The 12,267-nt window shown below is 36.9% G+C and overlaps 1 protein-coding gene and 1 long non-coding RNA gene across 10 annotated transcripts in view; one reads left to right on the forward strand and one right to left on the reverse strand.

Annotated features, from left to right (window-relative positions):
- Positions 1-12,267, forward strand: part of LOC114931260 (uncharacterized) — a 114,224-nt gene that overhangs the window by 60,445 nt on the left and 41,512 nt on the right. Inside the window, exons 3-4 of one of the 2 annotated variants that reach the window (XR_003819639.2) lie at positions 11,096-11,281; positions 11,614-12,070. The exons of the other annotated variant lie outside the window; for it this stretch is intronic. This is a non-coding gene — a long non-coding RNA (uncharacterized LOC114931260). Of the gene's footprint in view, positions 1-11,095; positions 11,282-11,613; positions 12,071-12,267 lie in introns of those variants that run through there. 2 annotated transcript variants of the gene reach the window in all.
- Positions 1-12,267, reverse strand: part of scalloped (TEA domain transcription factor 1 homolog scalloped) — a 162,505-nt gene that overhangs the window by 59,800 nt on the left and 90,438 nt on the right. The window lies entirely within an intron of this gene.

The raw sequence follows: 12,267 nt of genomic DNA on the forward strand, positions 1-12,267 counted from the left end.
TATGATCCTTCAGCTAGATAGATATGTAGGTAGGTTGCTCGATTGTTTAGTTGGTACGGTAAGACACGCGCGTGTTCGAGGCGCCCGATACGATTGCGTAATAGGTATGTATATCCACAATACAATAACGAACTCTTGATCCTCTCGATGTAACCGGAAAAGAGAATGATTTCAGAGGATTCCATCACACAAATGTAATTCGGAGCTCGCGCGATGATTATCACGCGAAATATCTCTCTCTTTCATTCTGATCAGTATAGGTATGATTTGACATGACGTATTCTCACGTATTGATTTCAGTATTTACTTTTAATATTTTCAGTCAGCTAATCTTCTTTGACATTATATTATATAAAAAATGGCTATAATCGATTTGACCAATTTAGATAAATATATATAAATGTAGACGGAGCTACGTTGCATTAGCCCATTTTTCAAAAGAAGCATCGTGCTGTACGAGCTTCGATAATGTTCTAATGTGTAGCGGGTCTTTATTGATTATCCGTGCATAAAATCATAGATAAGATAAATGAAGAAAGCTATCGGTTAGTAATGGAGACCGTAGGGGAAAGGCATGATTCTGAGGTTCTGGTTTGTTCTTGGCAGTCGGCCAACGCGCGAGGTCGTTAAGTCTCATGTCTTCCAGTAGAAGCAATGAAAAGTCGTAAGAGACCCGAGAGAGAAAGAGAGAAAGAACGGATGGGAACAGTTAACGGAAGTTGACAGCTACCATGACGGTCTGATTGAACCGTCTGTCCTTTCATGCGCCGTATTTTTAGTCGCTGTCTGACGTTCTATCTACGGATGAAATCGAGTTCAATATATACCGCAAGATATAGACAAATCTAAATTAGCTAAAACTATATGAATATATTCATCGTTTTGTCGAGTAAATTCATCGTACTCATTTAAAATTCAATTTTATAATTCCGGTGCATTAAAATCTACTTAAAAAAATGTTAGAATGATAAAGTCTTGCCATCGTCGCAGCTCGAAAGCTTAGTTTTGTGATAAAGTCCTTTATCGTACCTAATCGATTGTAAATTATAAATTATCAGTGACTCGGCATCTTCGCGATAAAATCGTCTGGAAATTGTTCGAAAAATACGCGATCGCAAGAAAGGACGATCAACTTAATAATATCGCATGCCTCGGTTCGTATGAGAATCCCTGGATGCACCACGCGGCGACGACCGAGGACGCATTGGTGGGGGTCAAATGTCACACTGCGTGACTCACCATCGCCTCCGAGTGTTCGCTGCACCTTCTGCATACAGCGGGTATATTTCGCGCGCATCTGCATTCGCAGGCCGCGCCTTCGGCGAGCGAAAATTGATGATCGCGCCGCGAAAAAAAAGGAGGGAAGAGTTCGATCGGCGGCGATTTTTGATTCCCCGATCGAAATTAATTCGGCCGTGAATTCAGTGAAGCACCGCGTCCATTAACGAACGTGCGGCGCGTTACTTTGCATTCTAAGTGGAGCGCGCACGTCTCTGCACTTTTATCCTTTCTCGAAGAAGCCACCTCTCTATCGAACGATTGATCTTTAATGCGACGCGATAAACGCCACACGTCCGCCACATGCCGACGGAATAAATGCTCAAGTTCCTGTTACTGCCGCCTGCCAACGGTCCGCCTTTATTTATTCGCTCGACTATGTATTATTTCAATACAATAGATTTATATGCGAGCACATCGCGTCTTCATCTTGCTTCACGTCGAAGATTAAGAATGATTTTATATACCGGTTGCAGCATGAGTTGTATAAATTCAATCCTATATATAATATTTTATAAAGTACTATTTTTTATATAGTATTATTATTCCCATATATATATATATATATATATATATATATATATATTATAATCAATATCATTGATAACTAAATAAAAAATAAATGTACGAATATTTGAATAGTTAATCACGATTTTATATGTGTCTATTTTGTTCGTGACAACAGCGAATAATAAAAAAAATATAATTGACACTTTCAGAAGACTCGATCGCGCCTGTTAATAACACTTATAATTATTTAATGAATTTAAATCGTATCATAATTACGTTAGCCACATGTAACTATAATGGTATAATTAAGGGTTGAAAATAGCGAAGCAAATCTTACTATAGTTGCGTCAGATGTGGCCAGATATAACCCGTCGATATCGCCGTCACTTTGAGCAGGCGTTCATCTTTCAATGTCCGACGAACGATGTTAAATCGCCGATCGTGACATACACGTCGACACAACTGCGTTCGTTCTTACGGATCGTCATTATTTAGACAATAGCGTGATAGCGATCTTACCTAAAGCGCCCGAGGAGGAAGACGAGAGACCTCGTGTAAGAAAAGGGCAGGGAAAGGCGGAGAAATCGTAAATTGATCGATCGATCGTCGACGCGGTCGTTCATCGCCGCGCCGGCTCGATATCGGCGAATATAACGGGTGTCATGATCGTTTTCGAAGACGCGATGCCACAGCAGCCCAATAATTCCGTCGCGGTAATTAAATGAGGTAATTAGGGCGGACGATAACTCAGCAAGTGCACCTCGTCTGTCCCTTCGGTGCCCCTGTCGTTAAACTGTCGCCGTCGTCATCGCGAGAAATGCTCGTTTACATCAGTTATTACTGTCAAAGTCGTCGGGACGTACGTGTTTTCTCGGTATTAACGAGACGCTTTATTGACCCTATCTTACTTAATCCCTTCCTCGTGCGATTCGGTCGATTGCAATTCCGAGTTTGCTCAAGGTAGCGACTTACCAAGGATTCGCTCGTGGAATATCAGCGGTATCCATCTTTGTTAATTGCTCAGGTTAGCGTTACAACATTTCTTAATTCTTTTTGTTTTCAACAATTCTTTATTTCAATGCTTTCTTGAATATTTATATTGATAATTGTTATATAACGTTATATAATCTTATTAAAATTTTAAAGAAATTTTATTGCAGTTAATAAATTATACTTCTCTCTTTCTGGAATTTTTTAAGTATTTAAAAAATAACGAGAATTAATTATTAGATAATACACATTAAGATAAAAAAATATGTTTAATATTCAAAGTTTGTTTAATTAGATTAAACTGCAATATTATTATGTCCGTGATAAATTATTTATCTTTATAAATGTATATCGCGGTTTCATTTGCTTCATGTTTAATCAAAAAAATATTTTCTCAGTATCATATTACTATCGTAATTGCGATTTACAACGTATCATGATTTTTCCACTGCATACTCATATTTCACATTAATCGAGGAACGATTTGTATCTTCTTGAGCAAAGTCTCTCACAGTTAACACGCTCGTTAATTAATGAGAAATTAATTCTATCCGTAAAGAAACGCTGATGAGACGCGAACGAAATATATATACTATATTCTCGATTTAACGCAATTTTACTCCGGAAAGATAAACAGCAACAAGCATCGCTCGCGACGTTAAATTCTGTCACGCGAATATTCCGACTAGCAGAAACTGCACGAACAGATGCAGCTAGCATCCCGAAACTTCGGATTTCAAGTACAACATGGTACTATCTGCCGACGCAAAGGGATTCGCCAACTTCTACGTTCAGCTTGCAATGTCTTAACTCTGAATATATATATATATATATATATATAAAGAGAGAGAGAGAGAGAAAGAGGATGTATCATGTACTCCCTGTATTTTCTTCCAAGTACTGGATTCTCTGTTTGCATACTACTTAAAGTTTATTCTTTTTCGCAAAGATATATCGACATTTCGAATTTATTATTTAAAGATTTTCCAAAATTAACGTTGAAACTTATAAATAAATGGCAAAATTTGATTTCTCTTTTAAATAAAGTGGATCTCTTTCAATTGAAGTGGATATTTGTATTTGAACAGGATGATAAAAATCAAATACTGGGCATCTGATAATATCGCGTGTAGCTTTTGCATATATCTCTATATTCTTACCGTCTATATTCTCCTATAAATGATCAGTTAAAACGCCACCGGATGATAAAATCAATTTCACGGGCTTTACTACCTTGCGTCCCGACCGCTTAAAGTTGAATATTGTTTATGGAATATCCCAAGCGGATATGCTCAACACAACGCTGCTATAATAATACACCGCATGACACGCGGTCGACGTCGGCGATCGTTAGAGACAGAAAGAGAGAACCCGAGGAAGAAAGGCGTGGAGAGTGCTTTCTTGTGCGCGCCACGATTATGCGCGCGGATACATGCTTATGCGTATGCTTTGCTCCAAGATTTATGTCGACGGCGTTACCTTTCTCTCCGTATAGAAATGCCGGTAATGCACCGCTTCGCCATAGTGCCACGGTGTATAACGCATTATCTTCAATGAATCGACTGCGAAGTCTCATTACGTTTCATATTTCACTTGTGTGCATCGATGAAGATCGGTGGAAGTGTTTCAAATATTCAGATTATTTAATATAAAATATTATAGTTTATGAATACAATGTAATTTGATAATTTAGTTTTTCTATACCAGACTGTCGGAGATAGTTATAATTTTATGTTTATTTGAAACGCAATAATTGAGATTAATTAATAAACTGATAATTTTAAAAGAATCTCTTCTCATCAAAATTTCTTATTTAAAATGCATCTTTGATTAAGTAAGTATATTCACTCATCTCTCTTTGCAAAGCTCTAATCTTGTAATTAATCGGATTAAATAGAGCCCGAGAATGTAATAAAGACTATTTTCTTTGTCTTTTTATTATTTCTTATCAATTTATTTTTTATTCATTTTTTTATTTATTTAGTTTACCTATTTGATTTGTATAAAACAAATACAGAAAAATTCCAAGAATTTCTAATCCGGATAGGTATTTGAAATTGAAATTATTGTGTGATACAAATATTCAGGTAAACAACAAAATATGTAAACATATTCAAAATTCGATTCGCGTTTTATCTTGATCAAAGTTTATCAGATAATGCGTTATAACTACATGTAGCTTTTTCGCGCGTACGTTAATATATACAATTTTAGATACAGCACGCCGATATCTATTTGCGGACAATTGTGCGTTGCATTGTCGCGTCGCAGCCGTTAATGACGCGTGAATCACACGACATCTGCAATTGTTATTCGCGCGCTATTGCACGCGCGTGGCGACCAATTTCTGACTACAACACGTACATGTTAAACAGTTATCGGGCTATCATTGAACACTCGCGTCGCAGTTTTATTTTATTTTTTTTCATCGTAACGCGGAGTGAAAAAGTCATCGGAAAATCAAATGTTTAAAACATTTCGTTCATTTTCATGTAAAGAAAAAAATAAACGCGTTAGTACAAAAGTTGCACAAAAATGCATCAAACGCGAGAAATGAAATTGAATAAGAGAGACGAGCGCGTGCTTTTGCAAGTCGCAATTTGCGAATTGCTTCCTCCCGCATTTTTACCGCATCCTGCGCCATTTACTTTGCATGCGAACTTTATCTACGCTCTACCATAATTTATGATGACAGGATAATTTCCTGGCAGGATTGTTGCACTGGTAATTAACTTACGTGCGAGCCGAGTCGAAAATGCACTAACTAAGTAACGAGAATTTTGCGGACGTTGCGAATGGATATGGCGCGTTGTTCGCGATTTTCCATGTTTCATTTTTAATTGCGAGCTGATAATCCAGCAGCGGCGATGAGAATCGTTCGCTCGTTCGTTCAAGAATATTAGCAAATAATACACCTTGGCCTATGCAAGCTGCATCGTGCGCCGCACGGATCCGCCCGTAATTTCAACATCATATAACGAGACTTTCCGAGACAATAGCTCGTATATATATCGGGTGGCAAAAGAGTACTGCGTGGGCCGTATATGTACAGGTATAATGCATACGCAGAAACGGCGATCCCCGCAATTCCGTGAGAAATTATTGTCGAGCACGATCGCGCCGCGGGAATTTCTGTTGTCTTTGTGAGCCGACTCGCTCGAAATTAATAACGCGCCGTTCTTAACGAGCTCATTAATTGGGATGTTTCGTAAAGTCTCGCAATTTATATTAGATGTTTGCGTATGTAATGTTGTTGGATCTTGCGAGTCTTGTAAAATGCTTACCGGATTATCATGTATTATATATCTGCATATCTTTTTCTGGATCTAATTGTATACGAACAAATAAATAATTATATATCTAACTGCTGCTATTTTATGCTTCCAGAAAAAGATACAACAAAATATTGTCTATTAAAAAGGGAGCTTGAAAAATTGAAACAAAAAACAAATAAAATAAATTCGACTTTGCAAAATTAACTGGTGGCATGTTCGTAGACAATACTATACCGACGAATTGGAGATCACACAGGCATATGATAATTGAAGGAATATACGCATGATTACAAGGTTCGGCTGAGATCGCGAAAGTTTAAAGGTAGCCCTTAGATGGGTCGATAGACGAAGAATTTGCCCGCGGGAAGTTGTCTAAGGACTGGATTCAGACCGGGCCTTATTATTACCACTACTCGTTATATCGTACGCGACTGGATATTATCCTTCTGGTTTTTCCCTCTAAATAAATGACGCTAATTCGTCTTAATACGCGACATCCGGTTGCACGACGCGACTGCATTGTTCCGTATGTGTTGCTTTTGGAAATTTTCAAACTGATATATGCTTTCAATATACGTATACGAGAAAATTATTCTTGACACTTATAACTCGAGTAACATATATATTTGTAAATTCATTTCGTCTTGTATAAATATCGACTAGGGCTTTCAAGTTTGAGAGCGCCAGACTGTTTTGACATATCGCGATTTATTAAGCGCGTCCCACATTTTTGACTGCGCGCGACGTCGCGAAAAATCGTATTTGCGGCACGTAATATAATGGAAGGTTTACGACACAGTAATAGATCCCGCAGAATGGCTGGGTAATTTTAGACTTCTAACGTACTTTCGTCGCACAATACTTGCGATAGTTTGAAGAGCGCGGAAGATATTCAGTAACGTCGACCGCAGAAAGTATAATGTTTGAGGTGACTATATATATATACACGTATTTCGAGAAGCGGCGTGTAAAAATGGTGAATAATATTCGTATCTATATTTCAGGTGAAAAACGATATTATCTTCGCGATTGTGATATTCGCGTGTTTCGAAATTACATCTACGTAGAACATCGTTAATTTAACGTGATTATTAAGTTCATCTTGTTAATAGTTTAGTCTTAGTCAGAGAGACCGTATATTCTCCTCGTCAATTATTATTTTTTATATGACAACATATAATTTGTCAATGAAGCATAATGATAACGACATCAATCTTAATATTTTACACGAATAAATTAGAAAGAGAGAGAATATATAATATATTGACAAACATATATTCGCATATACGTGTTTTATGTCAGCATATTAAAGATGATTATAAATCGTCTCCGAAACGAATTAATTTCGTTTATTAAATTCAGCATTTAGAAAACAGGTGTAACAATTTATCTCGCATAAATAAGCCCCGAATTGCCAATTTTCTGCTTGTCACATGAAAGTCATTTCGATCGATCGTAGAGAAAAAGAACAGCTATATATTTTTTCGTGAATTTCGTGAACACGAGGGAGATGGAAAAAAATGTTAACGTCCTTCCCTTTCGCCATGCACACCGCCAATTATCCCGTAACTGGTCACACGTCGATCGCGATCGTCGTCAGCGGAGAAGCGAATTGCTTCGCGAAAATTCAGCCGATACCTGGCGCGTACGCGCGCGCGACGGAAACTATTTTAAATACATTACGAAGTTTAAATCGCCACTTAATCACAACGCGCGCGAGAGCAACGCGGGGTTTACGGGATTAACGAGGGATGAAACGAAAAAGGGATGGAGGGGCAGGAAAAAAAAGAAGAAAGAAAAAGGAAAAGCCGTCCGAGTCCGACAAACTAAATTTCAGGTATGCTTGCCTTATCATTAGTCACGGGTGCGCCACGGTGTGAATTAGACTCAATTACACGGCCGCGAGTAATCCCGGGCAAACCGAGTATCCATTAATCGAGTTACCTGGAACTTCAAACTCGGAGAGTAGGAAAGTTCGCTTGCCATTAAAACCAAGGGCGCGGTTTAGACCTCCCGAGTTCGAAAAGCACCAACGAGCTTTATCCTTTTTCTCTCTTTCTCTTTCCCTCCTCTCTTTCATATTCTCTCTGATTCAAAAGCTCTTTGGCAAATTTCGACATTCGTCAATTTCGCTGGTGGATTAATTAAATAAAGTAATTAAAATCACTGCGGAATAATCGCGATGAATATTAAGCTGCTAAGTTTATCCAAAAAAATGTCGTAGATGATAGCAGCAAAAGTATATATATATATATATATATATATATATATGTATATATAGTGACGGTACAATGTGAATGCGTCAAACTCCTCGTGAAACTCGGAAGTCACTTTGTAAGATAAATTTCTAGCGCTGTGTTAAATTATTCTCATTTAAATTTCCGCCGGAGAAAAGTCTACCTCGAACGCATCGAGGAATACATTTGTATAATGCATCCTTGCGTTCCGCATAATGAGCTAGTAAGAAGCTTTCAACGCAATGCGTCTGTCCTCTCGATATTTGCCTATTTGCTTAGAGGATTTTGTGCTGTGCAAAGGCTGAGATCTTTGAAATCCGAATATTCTGTAACGCCTTTTTTGTGTTGCAAATTCTTTTATGATCTCGACATTCACCAAGTTCGTTCTTCACTAATGTACAAGTAAGGCGTAAAAGATTATTTTATATATATATAATAAATTTATTATATGTATAATGAAATTATCTAGGTTATTTTTAAATAAAAGACATAAAATTTTATAAGGCATAAAATTTGAGTACACAAAATTCGTGTTTTTAATTATTTTTATATACGAATACGTTCTTAATAAAATAAAACAATTTTAAGACAAAAATGTGCGCGTGTATCAATAATATACACCTTCGATTCGAAATAAAACTCGTGCATGTATGCGATACAGGATTCAGGTTTTCCAAACGGTGCCTAAGTCCACTCGCAGCCTCATTCAAGAACTGGTCGCGACGCCGCAAACCGCTAGTTTCTGCGAGCGGGATAACCACGCATATACACATGCGTCCGATAGTCACTTTATGCACGGTAAAGTGGCGGAGAAATGCATAGAATAGAAATTGTGGAGAGAAGCGAGATCGCACGACTTGTCGCTTATGCGCGTCTGTGCGTAGCGAAGTCGATAAAATAATTTTATCGAAATGAAGTTCACACCTGAGTCGCGACATCAAATTGCCGCCTGTTGCAGCGGCTGTTTGAGATTGCAGAGTATATATCGCGATATAAATAACGCCGTCTACAAAGTACACAAATCAATTTGCGGATACGTCGATCTTTAGACCGAATTAAATTGGATAACAACGTGGATTGATCGTAATTTAATTTTTCAACGACAAATTCAGATTAAGGCATTCCATGCAAATCAAAATCATTATTGTTAAACGAGAAGGATGATCTACACGAATTTGGATTATTGATATCTCATTATTTGAGCATATTCTTTATACTTTGGAAATTGAAATCTATATGGGGGGATTCTCGAAATTATTAAAGTTTCTCGATAACTATATAATAAATTTTAAATATTAGGAAAATAAGAACGGCACGCTAGTAATATATTCTGTTATTTACAATAGAACCTCAATGTAAAGAAATATCGCTAAATCATCTTCCGTTACAAAAGAATATTTCAGAGGTAGCGCAATGCTAGAATATTATAAATATAAATAACCCTGGTTTTACTGATGCTAATCAAATTTACAAAATAATTCAGATAATATATATAAGAAAAAGACATTAAAGTATATCTCTATAATAAAAAAATAAGTAGTATGTTACCAAAGTAAATCAATAAATTTTTTTCAAATGGAGAAAAGAATTGAGAAAAATTTATCAAAACACAGACATCTAAATTATATATTTAACTTTCACCATGATCTTGTGAATCTGATTTTCATCAAAATTATCTTAAGAATAATATAAAGCGAGATTCAAATTTAAAATAAGCTCGCATTCATCTAATTATAAGATTTAATTTTAATTTTTCTTTAAAACTTTCTTTTTCACTCATATCTATTATAGTATATCAGAATAATTGCCCAAACAAATATTTTTGCGTAATGCTCAAGATATTTTCGCTTTTATATCTTCATTCAAATGGCAATGTTTTTTATTCGCGCAAATCAATGCACCCGGTACTGCATATTCGTGTGCATAGCACAATCGGGTGCAACGTATCATTCACTGATAGGGTTAAAGGCAGAACTGGGTTACTGGATTTTTTTATATATCGCGGCGACATATGTATATGGCGCAACCCACGAACGTCATGCATTCGAGAACATTTGCCGCGTGCGTGTGTATATGTATATGTGTGTATGTATATACGCATACATATATTCGTATATTCAGGTTTGTAGCCGCTATTTGCGTCGTGTCGGGTCGCGCGCTTTGCGATCTATTATGTATCAACCTCAGATGCGTGTATATCACCCGTGGGTTACAGGACAATGATAGATCAATGCGACACGCGCGGATTAATGGGCCGCACGGTTACACGGCATATTGTACACACCGGGGACCGCTATCTGTGTGCCCGCTCGTATTTTCCCCTCTGCTGCTGCTCTTCCTGTTATCGCGAAATGCATGATACGTATTATATCGCGCGACCGATAACGTATGAATAAAAAAAGAGTTCTTTGAAATTTCATTCTAAATTGAATTTTATTCTATTACAACGAGAAATGTTATATCCTGAGGGAGAGCGTGACTAGAAAAAGAGACACATTTTCCAATGCAGGAAAATAATAGATACAAGTATAGAAAATATTTATTTGAAATTGAAAAAATTGTATTGTCAAAAATTCTTTAAAAAATAAATCATTAAATAATAAAAAAATTCATAGTATTATATGTAATTGAATAATTTTATGTTGCTTATTGTGGCAGTAGTTATACTTTTTAATATCTGACAATTATTGAATTATGATACAAATTTCCGCTTTGCGCATGCTGTTTACATCACGTTAATTTCCGTAAGCGAAACCTCTGTTTGCTGCAAAGAGAGAGAACTCATGTGTACTTAAAAAATTACAGAGAAATCCGCCTTGTGGTCTGCGGAATGTCCCGAGAGCGTTTAGAGAAGGCGCGAACGACCAAGACGGAAAAGCATGCTTTAGGTCGGTTTAACTTTAAAGAGGCAATTACACTGTCGTCGCACGGCCGGTTCTCTACTAAGCAGACACACGTGACCCGATTGGTTAGCCATCGAGTTTTATACAGGTAAACATGTCCTCTCCTAAGAAAAGAAAAAAAAACTGCTTTCGCGCACCGCCGGAAATGTCGTTTCTGTGCTCGGCCTGCGAGAGTGACTCTCGCAGGTTCGTCGACCTGCACTTTCTGACGATTTGCGCAGACCGAAGTAAACGAATATAATTACGTGAACGAATATTTTATAGCTTGTGTCTCGAAAAAATAAATTGCACATTTCAAAAACAAAGTTCGTATTTCTGTAATAAATTAATCAAGTAATCATTTGTGTGTTTTAAATGTGTTTTTACGTATGTATAAAAATAATTTAAAAAATATTTTTTCCATTAATTATTATTTTCTAGAAAATCTCGTAACGATCTAAATTGCACACGAAGCTATTTTTCTAAGTCTTAGTTCAAAGCGAGAAAAGTTTGCAGTATCAGCTTTAAAAACCAAAATGCTTTTCAACTAAATCGTATGCGTATTTTGCGGGCAACGTGTCAACTGATGCATAAAACTTGTTGATGCTCCTGTAAGATAAACAGCAAATGCGAGATTAATGGACTAATCGAGTCACTCGATCGAGTCTCTGCTTCGGCTGCCTGTCAATGCGAAGTGCTTCTCAACAAGACAACGAGAAGCTGAAGGAGCGAGAGAACCGTAAAATCGATTCTGCGACCATCTTATTTATACGCGCTATATATATCATATGCATTATATTTTTTCAATCTTTTTATTTTTTTATTTTTGCCAAAATGCTTGTTAATATTTACAATCTACATCTTTATTTATGAAATATCACATCAATTAAAAATCTGATTATAGAAAAATGTAATAAAAAAATATAGACGTAAGAAAAATAATTAGAAAAAAAATCCAGAGACTTATTCGCGAAATACTATACGAGTTACACCCTCCTTTCTTTTCTCGCCGCTCTCTGGCCCTTTCTCTTCCTGTCCCGACCCCTTCACGCGCCGCGTGGACCGTACGTGGGCGCATCTGCATAATCATACGTA

This window comes from Nylanderia fulva, unplaced genomic scaffold (assembly GCF_048542155.1).
Source record: "Nylanderia fulva isolate GAGA-0341 unplaced genomic scaffold, ASM4854215v1 Scaffold19, whole genome shotgun sequence".
NCBI classification, from domain to species: Eukaryota; Metazoa; Arthropoda; class Insecta; order Hymenoptera; family Formicidae; genus Nylanderia; species Nylanderia fulva.